General features: G+C 40.1%; 1 protein-coding gene across 3 annotated transcripts in view; it reads right to left on the bottom strand.

Moving 5' to 3' along the window:
• LOC109533268 (cytochrome P450 4g15) overlaps positions 1–18147 on the bottom strand; it is a 72846-nt gene extending 54699 nt beyond the window's left edge. For 2 of the 3 annotated variants that reach the window (XM_048670463.1, XM_048670465.1), the window contains exons 1-2: positions 16131–16328; positions 2038–2173 (exon numbers count right to left, since the gene is read on the bottom strand). The gene's annotated coding sequence lies outside the window, so the exon portion shown is untranslated. Of the gene's footprint in view, positions 1–2037; positions 2174–16130; positions 16329–17705 lie in introns of those variants that run through there. The other variant, XM_048670464.1, reaches the window with a different exon arrangement.
• Positions 18148–19735: the final 1588 nt, after the last annotated feature.

The following is a 19735-nucleotide window of genomic DNA, read 5'->3' as shown; positions in this document are numbered from 1 at the left end:
TTTTGATCAAGAAACGACATAAAACCAACACTGACAAGTAGGAAAAATCTGCAACTGAAATGCCGAGTGACGGCAATCGGCAGGATATTATCGGAATTCGGTGAAAAATCCATAATTCAGTCGAAAAAAGCCTCGTCCGACGCCATTAATTTAACGATGCACCGCTAAAAAGCCATAAAGCAAAAATGCCCGGCCATTAAAACGAAACAGCAGAGAGAGGCGAAACAGTATCAAAGGCTCTCGCACACACACACACGTTCGTTTTCTTAATATATCTCCGAAGTGATGTGACTTTATCGTGTTCATTGCCTGTAAAACTGTCAGATGCTTTCAAAAGCGGCGAAATTTATGAACGCGGCTATTTTATGGACCTCCTGAAGTCGTGTAGCGATTGTACAGGGTGGATATGCGTCCAGAAAACATTGTGGGAACCAGCGGTTTGAATGCAACCGCAAGCAAACACCCAAAGGAAATGAACGAAAATGCCGACAAGGAATTAATTAATTAGGAGTTAAAATTACATCATCAAGTGAAGAAATAGAAGTGAGGAATAGAAGGAAATTTCTCTGTGCTGAGGTACCCGAAAACCTTGACTAGAAATTTAGTGTATGGACGTTAGTCCCGGGATGTTCTTTCGGTGTTAAGAGGACCATTCCGGGTGTACTTTTTGAGTTGAAAGCCGACCAAATATCTGTATTTATATCAATATGTGGTCGTGACCGGCCCACACAAGTCTGTCAAAAGATCGGTGTTCACGACCGAGAGCGAAGCAACCGGGAGGCGATGACGCCAGTTTTGACTTATGCTTTCGCCGCGCAACCGGCTCGTTTTCACTGCCGCAACAGGACGTATTTTACCTGCGGGATACACGATTTACGGCCCGACATGATTTACGGCCCGTAGAACCAGCCAGCATTGTATTTCATCCGGTTTTTTTCTCCCCAACCTTTGTTGGATACCAACGTGCAGACCTGAACTCTTTTCAAATCGCGCCCCCTATAAGTTCCACAGCTGAACCAATGATAGATGAAAACTTATCCGTCCTTCGAGGGCTTTTAAGAAAATCCTGACGACTACTGATTGATGTTTACCATTTTCATACCAGTAACTAAACAAGAGCAAAAAAGGAGGTTTTTTATTCGTACTCAAAACTTGCAAAGGAAACAAGTTACAACAGTCACAGTTTACAGGTTCGTGCCGGTGCTTTGCATTTTTTAGACAGAGGCAAAAGCAACAAATCAAGACAGACGAAAACAAGTCCACTCAGCAGCCAGATAGAAATTCGGCGGCTTTTTTTCAGACCAGACAGATTCTGATCATCGGAGTCAAAATATTCTGATACATATTTGGTTGAATTAGATAAATTCCTCAAAAAAATTAACATAATCTATTTCCCAACATTTTGAAATCAAATAGAGTAATGAGGGCATAAAGTCTGAGTCACTCGAATCAAAAAACTCAAATTTCAGCTGGTCACATTCGCATTCTAAACCATTTTCAACGCATTTATTTTTAATTTCAGGCACTTTTAGTGGTACGATTTTTCTAAACGATCTTCTAAAGCAGGAAGTAGGCAGAACTTTTTCTTAAAATGTCATTATTTTGCCACAGAATTATTTTGATGTTTGATTCGATCTATGTTTGCGCGAAAAATATGACATTATGGAATGAACAACGAAAATATGGGTTTTTGAAAAATCGTTTTGGAAAAATTATTTAAGTGTATTGCCAGCATCTCGAGACAAAAGTGTGCCTAAACCCCAAAAGGCACCAAACATTTTTAAAACCCTTTCAATCGCGGGAAACAAAATTAGCCATCTATTTTTGGTGTGATCAAAAAGAATTTCATATTCTGCATCCATAAACTCAGAAAATGTTCAATGACTCGTACAATGTGACTGCTAGAATTCGCGAGTTCAACTACCGATGGTGGCGCTGCGAAACGTCAAATTACTCGTTGTCGAGTGACAGTTGAGACTTGTCAGACTTGTTTATTTGTTGGAGTTGATGACATTTATAACATAAAATAATACTTACACACTTTTTGGTCTGTTTCTATTCCTTTGAAAGCTACGAGAGGTACGTCTTTGAGTACGGCGAAGCGATCGGGGCGCTGCAAAACGTCAAATTACTCGTTGTCGAATGACAGTTGACTTTTGTCAGACTCGTCTATCTATTGGAGTGGATAAACAAACGAAAAGTGAGTTGCAATTGTAACAAAAATGAACGTATATGAAAAAAAATTGAAAAGCTTGTAACAGTTGATTAGAACAAAACAAAACAAATCATAATCAGATGTAAACACCAATGTCAACAAAACAAGTGTCAAATTGCTACTGAACTTGCAGTTATAATTTTAGCCACGAGGGAGCGTCTGGATTTTTGAACTCGCGAATTCGCGAGTTCAACTACCGATGGGGGCGCTGCGAAACGTCAAATTACTCGTTGTCGAGTGACAGTTGAGACTTGTCACAATTATCTATCTATTGGAGTTGGTAAACAAACGAAAAATGAGTTGCAATTGTAACAAAAACGAATGTGAATGAATTGAATGAAAAAAAAACTGAAAAGCTTGCAAAAGTTGATTAGAACAAAACAAATCATAATCAGATTTAAACACCAATGTCATCAGAACAAGTGTCAAATTACTAGTTAACCTGTAGTTATAACTTTTTATAATATTTGCCACCAGAGAGCGTTTGCACTTTTGAACTCGCGACTAGTGAAATACCTATTATGAGTACAGGGTGTGAACATTTTTGCTCGCTGGAGGGCAAAAAATGTCAATTTCCAATTGACCGAATTTTTCTGGAGTTGAAAGAGATAAGTAGAGATAACTATTTTAAAATCCGGACGTTTTTGAAAAATCCACTCCGACTAGCTCCTTGTTGGGTTCAAAGAGTGACCAAACTGAAGCAGCAGTTTTCTGTAACTTTCAGGTTTAACAGGAGGAAATAATTAACTGGTTGTCGCTTTTCGGGGCGATTTATTTCGCGGCTGGCTTGATGAATAGAAGACTAAGGGAGGCATAATGGCGACTATAAAATAAAGTTATAAATAAGGCGGCCATAAATTCTCGTGACAGGGGCGTAAATTTAAAAATATATCGCGGTCGTTATTTATCGGCGGGGCTCGGATAACGAGAAACTCGGCTACTTTAAGTTCGCGACAAGATTGTAAATCGCGGATTATTTGTAACTTTCCAGGGGTTCAGTGCCGGCGGCAGCTGCAACTGTTTTGCTCTAACATCGCGGACGCCAGTAGCGCCAACAGCAACTGCAAATTTTCGGTTGCAATCTACAAGAACAATCTGGAAGGTGGTTGGACCACGAGTTGTCTCGCTTGAATGAAAGTCGTCAAACTTTGAAATAAACCAGCTCCAACTCCAACCGAGCATTTGGCCAACTGTTTGCCGTCATTCTTCTGTTGCAAAGCGGCGATTTCTTGTGCACATTCCACGATACGGCATCTGAGCCTGCCATCCGACGATTCAAATCGGCTCTTCGGCCTGTCATTCGGCCTGCCAGTGAGTGACGGCTCGTTTGACTGATTGACGAACGAGCGGACAGCAGGACAATGCAGGAATGCGACTGGTCGCGGCTCCACTTTGATTCCGGCGGTCCTGCACGGTAGCGGATACCGAGACCTGCTGAAATCTCAAAAATCCCCTTTCGATACGACCTGCATACTGATTAAATTGTCTTTGTCTTGTCCGCGACGCGGAATTAATCGATTTCCTTTGGCGAAAGCGAAATGGGCGCGTTTCTGGCCTGGCCCATGTTGTTATTGCATCAATTTACTCTACACCCAGTATACCGGGTGTCAATTTGAAAACTTTCCCACCCTTAATATCTTTCTTGCAGTTGAAAATATTAAAAATCGGAAAATAAAGAGGACACTCTAAACTAATGTTTTTAGCCTCCTGGTCTCAACCCCCTAGGACCGGTAGATGTCACCCTTAGAATCTTAAATGGGAAGGGGGGTCAAGTGGCACATGGTTCAACAAGCTTCTACAACTTTGATACGCGATTATGCGGAAACCTCTGGACACAAAGCAACTAAGTAGTAACTCATGTAAAGAGAATTGAACGCCCTTTAAGATTCTAAAGGTGACATCTACCGGTCCTAGGGGGTTGAAACCAGGAGGCTAAAAATCTTCATTTAGTGCCCCCCTTATAAAAAAAATTGATATTAAGGGTGAGACGTTTTGAAATTGACACCCTGTATATCCATCTATTGCCTTAACTAAGGCCGACATTAATCAATTACGATGGAAAACGACGATAAATCATTCCGGAATGATTTTAATTACTGTAATAAGCCGACAACGCAACATGGCTGAGGTGGTTCCGAGCGCACATGCTAATTAGTTGGGACGGCGTTAATTAACTATTCAGACCTCGATGACACACGGTCACTCTCAATTATTTTCCAATCATTTGACTGATTTGCATTGGAATGTCCATCAGTCCGGCCAGTTTTCTAAAATTTTCGTTCATTGGTACAGGCATCTGTTCGGCTTTAACAGTCTCACAAACCTGCTTAATCTCTGCAGAAGGAGCAGAGTTCGGCTTTGGGTGGTGCCAGTCGTTCACTCAACTTTAATCAATTTTAGCTTTTAAAGTCACTTTAGTGCAATTTGTTTCAAAATTCCCGATGAAAACTTTGAAGCTCACCGTGAAAAATACGCGGAAAGACGTCAACTGCACAATACTTTTTTGAGAACATAGAAAGCTCATTTTTTCGAACCGAGACCCAAAAAATCCTATAAAGTAACATCCACTTCTTGTTGAAAAATTAAAGAGACCGTAGATGTTCGAAGAAAAACGACCATTTCAATTTGCCGAAAACATAAATATCGGCTATACCTGATTTGTGTAAATTTATTCCTATGTTTTGAGCCAAAGAGCGAAATTTGAGTATCAGACATTTAGGTGCAAGATTAGGAATTTCATGTTTGCCGTTCCGCGCAAAAGCGATCATTTTTGCATCACCAGAGAGAGAACTAAATAGCGCTTTTAGAAAGTGTTGGCAGTCTTGTAAACGTACGCGAGGAAATTCTGGTTTTGACCCAAGAGGCAAAATTTGAAAATCAGACATTTAGGTGCAGGATTAGGCCAAAATTTAATGTTTTCTAGGCATGGGTAACTCAGTTAATTTTCAGGGGGCACAGTGTTGCCTAAATGGCTTGTTGCGCCAACCCAACGCACCAGCACAGTAACTCACCGGTGCAGTTGCGATGCAGTCACCCATTTGCTAAAATGTTTCTCCTAAAAAATGTGGTGACTTTTTTTAGGTTTTGAAATTCCAGCCCCGGGCCTCCTAAAGTTTTGGGTTAAATCCTAAGCCTAATTAAAAGTGCGGAACAGTGAGACGCGATGAGTTATAACGAAAAACTCAGAAATTAAAAATACTTCACAAGTTCAGAGTTGTGCGCTCTAAATGCCGCCAAAATTTCGACGTTTTTTAATTTAAATGAAATTTGGGCGCAAAAATGCACCTAAATGTCTGATATTCAAATTGCTTGTGACTTTTGTGACAAAGCGACCAGAGTTTACAGATAAATCGTCGGCTAAAGATCGTGAACGCTAAAAAACGGTTAAAATGTGCCGAAAATGTTTATTATTTCGGATCTGAAACTTCTAGCATGTTTTTCAATGAGTCTGTCACCTGAAAATGATGTAAAATTTAAGATATTTTGAGAAAATTTTTGTTTTTGCAGAAAGTCGACCCCCGCCCTGTTGGCAAAATTACACTACTTAATTAATTGCATGAAAAATCAGTCGGCGAAGAAGGCCAAAAAACTAAGTTAAATGGTTTTGTCAGTCCTTGCATACATAAAGGAACAGAAGTCATTCGGTCATAATTTATGGTTGACCCAGCAGCTTCGAAACCAATCACAGATTCTTGTGGGACAAATAGGCTTTACAAGAAGAAAACATGTTGCCACTTCATTCATTCCTTCCATTAATACAACGCAACCGGTGTCTGTCATAGTCTCTCTTCAGTAAAACCAAAGAAAAATATTGAACGCGCTGCGCTGCACCGTTTAAAAGCACCGCTAGTGAACTTACGAACCACTAGACATCACGAAACACAGCGTCTTCTGTTCTTATTTCCCAACATATAAAAAGTGTGGCGCGTTGTGTCGCTGTATCAATACAGCAAGCCGTGTCGGTGTCGCTGTGTGAACACTTGAAAACGACTGTACTACCCGGGTCTATTTTGATATCGTTGGATAGAGAATTGAAGCATTGATTCAGTTATGAGAATGTGGGCGAGGAAATTCTGGTAGTTTTGACCCAAAAAACTGATATTAAATATCAGCCATTGAGGTGCAGAATTAGGCCAAAATTTCATGTTTTACGTCCCGTCTTTGCTTATTTCTCGGAAACAAATTGAGCCAGAACGCTCTTTTTTTCACCACTAGAAGGTGTCTTGCAAAAGTGAAGCATCGTTGACGACATTTTTGAAGTTTTGTCAAAAAGTCTTAATTTCCGGATTTCCCATTGTTAATAAACCGTTCTATAAATGCCAATGCTTCTGGAATCAAAACTGTCCTGATAGAGCGTTCATTCTTGTCCAGATGCCGCAATAATGTAGATATAGATTAGAGCATCAGGACTAGACAAAGCGACAGTGGCCGTCATAAATCAGCCGGTGTAACAAGCGATTTCCTGCAGGTATTGTCCAACAATAAGTCACCAGAGCAGCCACCGTCTTAAATCTCGCCCGTCTTAACACCGTTTCACCATTAGATTTATCTGTGTAATCGTGTTCTTTGGCGTGTCTGCTGTCTCGCCTGCCGCGACTCTACACGACCGTATAGATTACCCGCCCGATAAGGACGAGGCAAGCGGGTAATAAAGTCGCAGCCGTCAAATAATCGACGCCCGAAAGGGCAAATTTGCCCCGACCGCAAAATAGTTATGCTGAATAATAAAGGGAGCAATTGGCCCGGGCCCATTATGGGCGATAATTTATTAGCGTGAGTCCATCAGGGTCCGTCACGTCTTCCGATCGGGCCCCAAATATCAATCGGAGTCCGTTAGACAGCAGGATGTCGGCGAACCATCGGCAATGTTCCACGTATGCCATGAAAAATAGATATCAATAAAACAGCCATCAATTGTAAATTAAATTTTAATAATTCATCAGCAGAACCGCGGCGGGGCGCACATACAGAGTGTTAAGTAAAATCGGGCGAGGAATAATCAACATAAACGCGCTGGGAGGTCAGAACCCATCTGAGCCCTCTTTACATACAATGGCCCGTCCCGGGTGCGACGTGACTCTTTTTTCCAAGCGTTCAAGTACGTGATGTTGCTACACGATACACTGCCGAGAATCGCCATTGAAACTTTCAACCGGCGCGTCTACTGTTTTGTTGCAACAGCTTGGAAATTTGCGCCCTTTGCAGCTCGAAACCGATCGTAGGCGGAGGCATTTATGCGGGGGCACCACCAATAGAGGCCTCCTAAACAGCTTCATCTACTAAACGCATTGTTTTTAACCATTGAATCGGGGTTATTACTTATTATTACTGTTATTACCCTCAAATGCCTCATTTGGCCAGTCATTTACAGGGTGATTCAAAATTGGCGTCATTCCTTTTAAGGGGTATCTAATAGGGGCTCACTTGGAAGGTACGAGAAAAATATTGAAATTTTTCGGTAATTCCTAGAAGATTGCAGTTGAAAATCGAATTTCAACTTTGTTATTAAGCATTATTTTGAAATTGTTCCATGTTTAATTGGAAGCTTATTGGAAAACTTAAGCATTCAAGAAGAGAAATTACGATTTCTGCTTCAAATTACCAACATTTTTGATATTAAAAAGTTCTCTTTTACAATTTTTTGATGAAAAGTCAAAGCGGCAATGATGTTTTTTATCATCAACAGATAGTTCCTTTCACGAATTTGTGGATATGCGATTAGTTCAGGGGAAATGCTACAGTAACAGAGCAGAAGCTGAAAGAACTTACGCCAACAAAGGGTGAGGTAGATGTTCGGGTTCCAGACGCAGAGGAACAAGTATTGGACATAATTGCAAAAGAGCCTTTCAGGGGCACTCAGACCATTGCACAACAACTGACACTTTCCCAGGCACCAAATTAATACGGACTACATTCCTACCACGTATGTAAGATACACATTAAACCAATGAATTACTGAACTCCGGTATAAATTGAGCAGGAGTTAATTAACCGAATACGAGAAGCTGCTCGAGAAGATGCATCATAAGATGATTACACAGGCACTTGTTTGGAGTTACAGACTCAAATGTATGTTTTTGTAATTTGCAAACAAATTAATAATTCGAGGTTATGAGCTTCGAAATAGGTTCTGTCATTCAACGATTCCGGTTGAATTTACCGTTTATCATTGTCTATCTTATTGTCACTTTCTGTATAATTCCATGGTTACGCGAGTTTTAAATAATTACGAAGCAACAGGTATTTATGTAATGTTAATTAGGCCGATTACCTTGGAAAAAATGGTTGCCGTTTTTCTAATATAGTTTTTTGGAAATTCCTCAGTTTTTAATAAGAATTAATTTTTTTACAATTTTTTCTGTACTCCTAAAACACCGCCAGACAACACCTCCAGACGAATGACGCCAATTTTGAATCACCCTGTAGACGGAACTGCCTTTCAAAACTCCCCATCGTCTGTTATTCCACAGTTTCCCCCCAATGTTCTCACTGAATTTTCTAGAGCAGCGGTTCTCAAACTTTTTTGGTGACGGAACCCTTTTAAAGAACTAAATTTTGAACGGAGCTCTAAACCCTAACTAAACTAAAAGCAAAACGAGGTACGAATAGATGTAGATATTAATTTTAGTGTGGGCGGAGCACTACCGTAGACTTTGCGGAGCACCGGGGCTCCACCGAGCACACTTTGAGTAACGCTGCTCTAGAGTCTGCAGCTCTCTAATGTGGAACACAAGTGGGCAAAGAAAGCATTTGTTGGCCGACACTGCGTTGACAATTACACAAGTAGTTACACGCCCGGCTACTGTAATGGTGGGCTGGTGGGCGTTAGACGACATCAAGCTGACCGTAAACGTGTGGAAGCCGATGCATAAAATCCGGCAGGTCAAATGCGAAAAACCGAAAAAGTGTCCTCGCGAGCACGTCGCTTGACCAACGACAAGACAATAAACCCGCACATATTTATGGCTTAATTGTGGTCCGGGCAATGAAACAACTCATTCAAAAAACAACACACATTCATCAATAAATCTATCAATAAATAATAATAAATCTCTAAATGCGCGACTGACAAATGCCAAGGGGACAGCTTTATGAGTCGCAAATATTTGGCACAACGAGATATGTGGATACTTAATTGTTGTCTCGCTGATGAAGTCATCGGAATACCAATCGTACTTGGCCGAATGCATTTTCATCTTCTAATGATGACTGTATTTCTAAATCCTTTATTGCTCTTTTTGTACCAAATCTTTGTCCAAATGTGTGCTTTGTAGTTTCGAATGTTCGCGGTCTTGTTACTATCGCTCTGAACAGTTCTGTAGCTGTTTTCTTCTACGGCACGGAGGAAAATAAGGAGCAAATCAATCCAAAAAACAGTGTCGTGCGAAAATCATGTTAAGAACAAGGCCTCAGTGCTGAAGCCTAAAAGACTGATGACGTCAGACACTGTAGGCCAGTTGCGCAGAGGTTAAACCGCATGGAAGATACTTCCGCGGGGTTGCCGGTTAATACTAATTTTTCCCGGTGATTAATAAAATATATTAGTCTTTGCACAATGCTATCGATAAAAACGCTGGCAGCTCAAAGATACAACCAAAATTGTTTGTGAAATTTCGGCTCTGAAGAAGTTTGTTTTTTTTGTGAATTTCTAGTGATTTTTTTTACCCGCATGCAGAAGTATTAAAAATGGTGCTAATTAGTGACGTAACTTAAAAAAACGTTATTCAGGATTTTCAAGATATATTCTAAGAAGCTTTCAATAAAAGATCGAAAGTACGTAGTTATAACTAGCAATATCGACAATTTGTCTGTGCTTTACTGTGCCGAGCCCTTCGGGCAACTTTTTGATCGACACTTTTCTCCATTTACTATGCAAGGCGACACTCTAAACTCAGTTCAATGTTGACGTTGTGCCAAGCCCTTCGGGCGCCGAAAATAGTGCTGTTTTGCGCCAGAACCAGTGTCGTGTCCGGAGGGCTCGGTACAACTTTGTAACCGACACTGGTTGAGGATAATAATGATTAAATCAAGTAAAAAATTGTGCTTTTCTGCGCTAGAGCCAGTGTCGTATCCGAAGAGCTTGGCACAACTTTGCAACCGACACTTTTCTCCATTTACTATGCATGGAAACACTATAAACGCAATTTAACTTTGAAATTCCCGAAGGATTCGGCACTGTTTGAGGATAATAAAGTATATAAAGCGGAAAAATGCTGATTTTTTGCTTTATGTATATACTTTGCAACAGACACTTTTCTGCGTTTAATCTGCCAGCCGACACTTTTACAGTTCTTAGTTCAATGTTGAAGTTGTGCCGAGCACTTCGGACACGACACAGACTGCATAACAAAAAACTTTGACCGTAAACTTACTTTCTTTCACATTAATTTTGCTAGAAACAAAAATTTCAACATTTTAGTTTCGATTTTTGGCCCAGAAATTTTGCGCGTTCACAGTCTCTGTCTTGTTTATGGGCCATCAATATAAATTACGAAATGAACAATTTTTTCGAGATTTCAGTCAAGCGGGTAAAATATTGGTGCCTTCTGTACGTCTATAGAATGACACGCTTTGGAGCCGGTATGAATGCAGTGAACGCAGTGTTCATATAGTATACTTGTGTCTTAGGCCTGGGTAACTCAGTGAATTTTTTTTTTAAATTTTTAAGAGTTGGCGCAGTAGGTACTAGCAAAATGGCTTGGTGCGCCAACTCAACGAACCGGCGGAGTCATCTACTTCGGATATAACGTTACTCAGAAAAAATATGGTCACCTTTTTTTTACATTTACGTGCTGTAATGCTACTATCGCGGCCCTGGCTGAAATGCTAGGAGTTATAACTCATTAGCTGATGAGTTTGGTGTGGTGGTAAAATTTTACGAATCTCGAAGTCGAAGAGAACGGATCATCCTCAAGCAGGTGATTTTCAACCGAAAATAAGCAAATAACTTCCAATCAAAGGAAAGGACACCCTCCTACGACGACACTACAGTTTGAGGCTCTTTGCGACGCGAACGGTAAAATCCCCAACTTGAAGCATCAGCCGTCTCGCGAATAAATGGAAAAGCCAGAAGCTGAAAATCCCCAAAACCGTCACTTAGACACGTTTCGGAATCCGCACAGCTTAAGCCGTCACCGGGAGATAGACGCGTCTTGACGCCCTGTGATCCCCCGACGTCACGAAGGCGTCTCCGCTTGTCTATTTTCCATCGGGGGCTGCTGACAGCTGATAAACGAGTCACTGTTTAGATGGTTAATGCGTGTGAGCTGGATTAGGGCGCAATTACTGTTTTAAAATCATCCCCCCAAAGTTGGGGCGGCTTCGCCTCGACGCCGTTTAATAATTAACGTTTGAGACGTCGCAAAATGTGCGTATTACACATTGGAATAGGAGACGATAAAATCAGCTGCCCAGCTAACGACATAGTTTATATGGCGAGCTTAATCTCGGACATCGCGATGGTCATAACAAGTTGCCGTGTCGACGCGAACATAAAAAAATCGCCCTGAAACGTTGAGGGCATAATAACGTCCCGTGGCTTTTCTTGGAACATGCTCACTGTACCAGGATTGATGGCAGTGCACCAAAGAAACATCCCTTCCAACTAGTGCTCTAGAGAGCTACGATTAGGAAGGTCACCCAATCAGTGAGAAGTCCATTGTCGGACAATAGTTTTGGGTCTAGGGTGTCGTGTGGTGCCCAATGGGCAAGCAGGAGCCGATGTGTTGACCAGTCCAGGTAGAGTGAGCAACACATAATTTATATGCACTGCCACTGGTGAAATTTATGACAAACTGTCCGTGTTCGGCGGCTTGTCAGCGGCATTTTTCTTTGAGTAACCGGCCGGGCGGCGGCCATCTTTGCCGGCAGAAGGAAGCCATTTTTCACGTCAACTCGACAGAACACACATGCCTTCGTTAATGACGCACTGCGACCAGTTTCAGCTTCACTTCTCCATCCTCCTTGGTTCAGTCGACTAGAGAAGAGATGATGAGTGGCTGTTCACTCATCATCTCTTTTCTTCTTCGGTGCGAAAGTGGACGGGACGAATTTAAAATCGGAAATGACTAACCAACTAATAAAGCCCGATCGATCTCCATGCCTAAGGCGCATTAACAAGCAGGCAGCCCTAATCTGTTTCCAGCAGTGCGCCATCAATCACCTCGCGCCTTTCTTATCTGGACAGTGTTAAAAATTGCGATTAGGGCTGACCCTGACAGCTCCAACCAGAAGGCACCACGTTTGGTCATTTGTCATTTTTGACCGGTACGCTGGGTGCTTAGGATAACACGCTAAACTCGCTCGGAGTTCGTTTGTGGTCAGTCCGCTCCATTGCCACATCCTCGATAATTTCATGATTTTCACAACGGCAGTGTTGGCTAGTGCAGCTAGTCATTCATAAGTCCCGATTTGTTTGGTTCATTATAGGTACCTACTGAGAAAGTAGGACCGATCGATGTAATTGCAAACATTGGAATTAATCTGAGGACACACTCGCCATGGGTAAACGCAGAAAGTGAGGTTGAAATGCAATGAAAGGTGAACGTGTCGTTTGAGTGCCTCCGAATTTTTCGTTTTTTCTTGCTTTACCATAGAGCACTTTAAATTAAGTAAATTCGGCGGAAATTCCTGGATGGTGCATAAATCAAGCCAAAAACACTCGAAAATTGTCGATGTCTTATACGGTTGTTCCTTTTCCTCTCATTAGTGATCTTATGTCCGCATTTTTGCTAGTTTTGAGCAAAGCAAAGCAAGACCAAGACCAGGACTTACCCGGTATTGGTCTGGTTGGCAAATCAACGGCAGTCCTGGTCTTGCAAGTGTTCCTTTTATATAGCCGTAAAATTAGACGAAATAAATTTAATAATAACAATAATAATAATTAAATTAAAAGTTAATACTAATCAAATCGAAATATCAAAAAATATCAGATTACCCTGCAAGAAAATTGAAGTTCAACTGCCCAGAAAATGTCGAATTTTATGTTCAGTGGGCATATTATATTAACATAATTTGGCCATATTATGGTAACAAATATGGGCAAAATATGTCGAATGCGCACGTGACAGACTAGCGCATATAAGCGCAAGTGAGTTTGAGGTTACGTTAAGCAAAGCAAACGTCTGTCATCAAACTATAATTTTTTCAGCATTAAATGGGCGGATTTTTAGATGATTAATTTATTGTTTTTGCCATACGATTCGTGTTTTGGGAGCAGGAGCTAGGAGCAGTCCGAATAATTGATTTGTTTAAATTGTTTATTGCATTATTAGAGGATAGCACGTTAAAACGTTGCGTGTGATCCTGGCCAAACCATTTAGATCATATTCATTCAATCATACGGATGTTTGCGTAGAGACAGTGAATATAATATAATAACTCTTTTATAGTTACCCGTTTTGGCAAATAGAAGTTTGTTTTGATTAACGTAACTTCATACTCAATTGCGCATGTCATTTAAACAACGAGTTAGGTTGACGTGACTCGACTACGAATGTCTACTGAACGGGGCTCCATATAAATACGACAGATTATCCAATAGTTGAACCCAGTCTGAGGCTCGAATTCAAGAACGACACTCAACTATCACTCACACTAAAATCAGACTCATCTCATCCTATTTTTTTTTTCTCATCCTATTATTTCCTATTATCTTCTTCGTGTCGAGGTTTATTATCTTCTTCCATTTCTATTTCTGTTTTTTTCTGTTTATTTCTTCAACGATAAACCTCTCTTCTTTATTAAACCTGATATGCTTCATTTTATTCTTATTTTCCTGTTCATTCAGCTTTCAATTAATTATTTTTCCAATTTAAAGCCTAAAATGTTAACAATAACAAATGAGACCCAAAAATTTGAGAAAAATTGCAACTGTAAACACTACAAATAATACTTAATAATGTGCACAAGTAATTACGAAGAGGGCATAATAGAAGACATTTACGAACTAACGCCCGAATTCAAGAACGCCACTCATACGCTGCTCATCTCAAATCCAACTCTCAGGCCCGAATTCATGAACGACACTCAACCATCACTCACACTAAAATCAGACTCATCTCATCCTAACGGTATTCAGAAACCATTTTCTTAAATGAGTCACTAAACTGTCCCTAACTTTGAATTGAAGACATGCGCGTTAAGTACCATAAGTGAGTGAAAAATTAGTGTGGCTTTTCGTCCCCTCATAGCGTACTCAAGATTTATTTTGGTGCATTTTGACCAATTAAAATCCGGCAGTTTCATCAAGTTGTAAGTTTTCCTGGAGTGATTGGGTGTATAAATGAAACCCACGTTGAAATAGCAAGCCAACGTGGATCAAATGCATGAACAATGAAGCTGTAGCTGGACCGAACTTAAGGATATTGTTATTTATTAGCCAGGTTCTGATCATGATAGCAGAATTTTTTATGGCAGTTCCATGGAGATAGTGCTTATGTCCAGAATAGGCGTATGTATACTTCAGAAACATTGAAAAACCCAAGAAGAGGAGCCGAGCTTGGACATAATAACGCATGTATTTCAACAAGGAATGTTATTCAAGGCGCGTTTGGTGTGGAAAGGTCGTTTTAAAGGTTTAGAAAAGTGGTTGGAAGTATCATTACGACATACCACCAGAATTATTGCTGCTACAGCGGTGGTTCTTAATATTGCCATTGACACCAGCCAGAAAATCGATGAAAGTATAACTATGGAGGAAACTGAAAGGTTTCTGCAGTCCGAAGCGCCAAGTATGGCAATCAGCGCTGCTTTCATGCACGACAATTTAGCAGATCAACGGATTAAATTTGATTTCATATTGTATTAAATCCCCAATTTTTTATAAATTTGTTTATTTATCTCTAGTCATTTTGCTTTCACTCCCTCCTGTTTTAGAATTTCCTTGGCAATGGATATACGAACATTCTGCCATTCTGAAATTGTTTCTTAGAACTCGACATGAAACAGCGCTTAGCACTCATGTTGTTATACATAATTAATAAACATGTATTATAAACGTAATTTTTTTCTTCAAACACCCATAACAAAACAAGTGATAATAAAAGCTGAACTGAGGTTATGGAACCGGAATGAAGTTATTCACTTATGAGAACATAACCTACTAAAACTGTTTTCTTTGAACCAGTGGTCACTCAAGTGAGTGACTCATTAGTGTCGTTTTTGAATACCGAAAGTTGGCTTTAGTTAGGGACCACTCATCTCACCCTAACGTGAGTGGCAGATAAGTGAGAGTTGGATTTGAGATGAGTAGCGTATGAGTGGCGTTCTTGAATTCGGGCCTTAGTCGGAAAGCACGGGAGATCACTTCGCCCACTGCTTCATCGCCTTTGATAATGTCCACCGCAGTTGTGGACGAAACGTCAGGAAGAAATTCCCATGGACCACGGCTTCAAAGCCCGAAAAACCTTTCTATATGTGATTTGACCTGCCGTGAAAGCCTTCATAGTCTGATGTTGACATATTATGTTCAATAAATATGGGCAATAATTAGTAAGCCGAGCATAAGTTATGGCGTATTTTCTACCAGGGTATTTGCTTTTTAATTCGATCGATTTTTTCATCAAATCGCATTAAGCGCAGCTGATGAAGTGAAATTACGGTTTTTTTGTAGAAGAGGCGCAAATGCTCAAGAGCCCAAAGTTTTACATTTGCACGAATATTTTTGTTTTTTTGGTAAATTTTCATAATTTACCTTAAACGGGAATAACAAAAAGAAGTTGGTGTGTACACACTGGATGAAATTCAACCATACAAGTTTTTGTAATGAAGTGTGTATGTCGTATAATTAAGGCCAAGCGCTTTCGACAATTACGTCATCATCAGGGCCACTAAAAAACACCAAACAAAGCAACAGTAAGCAATGACCTGAAAGATATCACGCAGACAAAACAAAGTAAAAGGAAACAAAACTTACTCGTCAAATTACATGCGAACATCCTCAAGAGCACCGAACCGAACATGCAAAAACAATGGTCTAAAGGGCTAAAATTGTATATGTCAAACTTACTAGAAAATAGACTGAAGTTACAATTAGAATAAAATAAGATTAAAGAAACTAGACTAGTCGACCTTAACAGTTTGGGACCAGTGTGGTAAAGTTAGCTCAAAAGCATCGGGCAGAAACATTCCACATTTGGCTGACAAAGTGAATGTTAATACTTTTTTAGTTTTTTTGGAGCATCTGGAATTTGTTGAGTATTCAGTATTTCCCACCAACAAAAAAAAGTGATAAAAATTCACTTTGTCAGCCAAATGTGCTGTTTCTGCCCGATGCTTTTGAGCTAGCTTTACCGTCGGTCCATACCGACCATACTGTTAGGCCGACTGGTCAAGTTCCTTTAATCTTATTTTATTCTATTTTTAACTAAGTTTGTCATATACAATTTTAGCCCTTTAGACCATTTCTGACCATTGTTTTTGCATGTTCGGTTCGGTGCTCTTGAGCACAAAGTTTTGTTTTCTTTTACTTTGGTTTGTCTGCGTGATATCCTCCAGGTTGCTTACTGTTGCTTTGTTTGTTGTTTTTTAGTGGCCTTGATGATGACGTAATTGTCGAAAGCTCTTGGCCTTAATTATACGTACATACACACTTCATTACAGAAACTTGTTTGATAAATGAATTAAAAGCGAGTGTTTAATGACACGCGATTGTTTTTGAAAATTCATCAAATTTTATCAGGCGCAGGTAACGAAGTAAGTTTTCAGTATTTTCGTAGAAAAGAGACAAACATCCAAGAATCCAAAATGTCAGATTTGCACAAATTTTCCTTGATTTTTGGGAAATTTTCAAAATTTAACGAAAATATCGGGTGCTTTAATCGGAAGCGGTTGTGTTTCAAAGTGCATCAAATCGCATCAAGCGCAGCTGATGAAGTGAAATTTCGGTTTTTCTTGTGCGAAGTTTACTTGTTTTGTTAGATTCAAAATTGTTGACCCGTACTTCAGATCCAGAAGATCTTTATCCAGAGAAATCTAATATATTTAAACTTTAAATACTTTATTTAATGGACATTAAAGAAATATAAATAGGCATTTAGGAAATTATAAACTAATACTAGAAACAATAAATCTAGTATGTAGGTACGCTATAACTTTGGTCACACATCCTGCGACGAAATTTCACTACCACCACAGGCCTGGGTAACACTGTGTTGAGTTGCGCTTTTGAGTTGTTGCCGCTCTTTGAGTTAACGAGTTATAACTCATTTTTAGATTGAAAACTTTTAGTTTTGTAATCGGTTTTGGAGAAAACCTTAATCGTCTTCGGAAAAACGGTAGAAATTTATTTTCGTTTTTGTCCCAAATGCGACACTGCAAAAAGTTTTTGTAAAATTTTGCATTGTTGGTGCAAAAAATGCACGACCAAAACCAAGTCCAGTCTCGCTCATCACTACCTGCCGGTTTACTCCAAAAATATGAGTGAGTGCTTTGACATCAGCTTCACCTGCGGATTGTTAGACTAATGTGATGTGGATCTGAGTTAGTTTACCTGGCAGATGTTGTGTTCATAAGAGTCGCTCAGCATGCACATAAGCCAAAGATAAAATCGGCGATGAGTGGAACTGGCACACAGAACACTGAAAGCTGTTATTTGCGTTGCTGCGGACGTCATATTTCACTCTTGGCCTGACGTGCCCAGAAATAATTGCAAGAGTTGCGTTGTTGTGAGCTGTTAAGTAAGCGCGCTGATGTGTGTCCTTTTCTGCCGTCCGATTTCTGCCGTATGTAATATGCTGCCCAACGGTGGTTAAGACGTCCTTTGCCCGCTCGTGTTTTTTCCCTAGTTGTGGTGTGAAAATTGCGGTGCGCCCATGGTACTCGGGCGCAAAACTGGTCGCCAAACAAACGGGAGCGCATATATTTTATTAAGAGCAGCACCTGTCGTGAGCATGTCGCTCGGTCGACACCTAATTACCCGTTCTCGACAGTCCTGTCGCCACTGCATTTTTAAACATCCCATTGCCACTGTTTCGAATCCGTCGCGGTTTATTTTCATACGATTTTCCTATCTTTTATGCCACTATTACGCCTTCAGTGGCCAGTGGTGGCGATAACTGCACTAGCTACATTCTTCAGCTGGAGGCCACCATGCAAGTGAACGCGTTCATCACGATCCAGACTAAGTTTGAATCGTCTCCTAAATCAATTTGAAGCTGTATGGAAAGCGAGAGCTCGGAAGTTCTTTGCCCGGGCCTCAAACCGGCCTGGAAAGCGTGTCATTCCATAATCACCCTTAAATAACGTGTGTTTTGCTCAATGTTTGCTGATGAACTTTACTTGCTTATCATGGAACGATTTTCGCGCTTCGAGGGTTTTGGACGAATTTTCAAATATTCATTATTCAAAAGCCGACACAGATAAAAAGTGTTTTAGCCGATTTCCGAAAGAAAGCTTTTTCTCTTCAAAAAGCTGCAGCTTTTAGCTGCAGTTTTTGTGCGATATTTCTGTGTAGTTTAGCGACGACTTAACCGAAAGCGAAACTTGCTATTGCCATTTCCAAACCTAATATTCAAATATTCACTACTCACAAAGCCACACGGATAAAAATGTGTTTTTGCGGAATTTCCAAACAAAAAACTCGTGCAAAACAATTTTCGTGCGATTTTTTCTGAATTTCAGCAACTCTTTAAAACGGAACTTGGTAGATGTTGCAACCTATTATGCCACCACGCAATTTTCAAATAACTGAGCCAAAACTATTACCGGTAAAAGGATGTTTTTGTGGCATTATATTAAAGGTAGCTCTATTCTGTGTCGTTTAAAAGCTCGAAATTTGCGCGATTTTTCTACCAACTTTGGCAATTTTTTAATTACAAGCTTGTAAATGCTTGCGGCTGATTCCTCAAATTTTAATTACTCGCAAACGCGCATTGGAAAAGTGTTAATTCCCTAGTTATTCGACATTCGCTCACCTTCACCCATTCAATGAGACGACAGAAGATTTGAAGAGGAAAAAGATAGCCATTAATGAGCAGCTAGAAAAATTTTCCAAACGCGACAAGATAATTATCTGTGCAGATGGTGTAGTTGCATGAAAAAGTTCATTTTCAGTTGTCAAAAATCAGGTGTTGTGCGATTTCAATGAAATATTTAGGGATTTCAGGCTCAAGTGTCTTCTATCGACCGTCAAAGTTTCAAGTTGCTACTTGCTTTGAGTTGGAAATTGGGAATTTTTTAAGCAGATCGTGCAGTTGTGTGAAAAAAATATGTTGGGCCCGATATTTGTCAGTGGCTTACAGGCTCAAGTGTCTTCTATGGCCTGTCAACGTCTCAAGGTGCTACTTGCTCTGGCTTGGAAGTTAGGAATTTTTGTGTCAGATGGTGCAGTGGTATGAAAAAGTTCCTTTTAGTTCCGATATTTCTCAAGTCGCCAAAAATCAGGACTATTTATGATTTCAATAAAATATTCAGAGGTTACAGGCTCAAGTGTCTTCTATCGACCATCAAAGTTTCAAGTTGCTACTTGCTTTGAGTTAGAAATTGGAAATTTTTGTTTAGTCAATTAGTTGTGTGAGAAAT

Source organism: Dendroctonus ponderosae, unplaced genomic scaffold, assembly GCF_020466585.1.
Source record: "Dendroctonus ponderosae isolate FM_Combo_2020 unplaced genomic scaffold, Dpon_F_20191213v2 Dpon_F_20191213_1, whole genome shotgun sequence".
In the NCBI taxonomy this organism is placed as follows: domain Eukaryota; kingdom Metazoa; phylum Arthropoda; class Insecta; order Coleoptera; family Curculionidae; genus Dendroctonus; species Dendroctonus ponderosae.
Note: the sequence above shows the minus strand (reverse complement) of the source record. Positions and strands in the feature narration are given on the sequence as shown.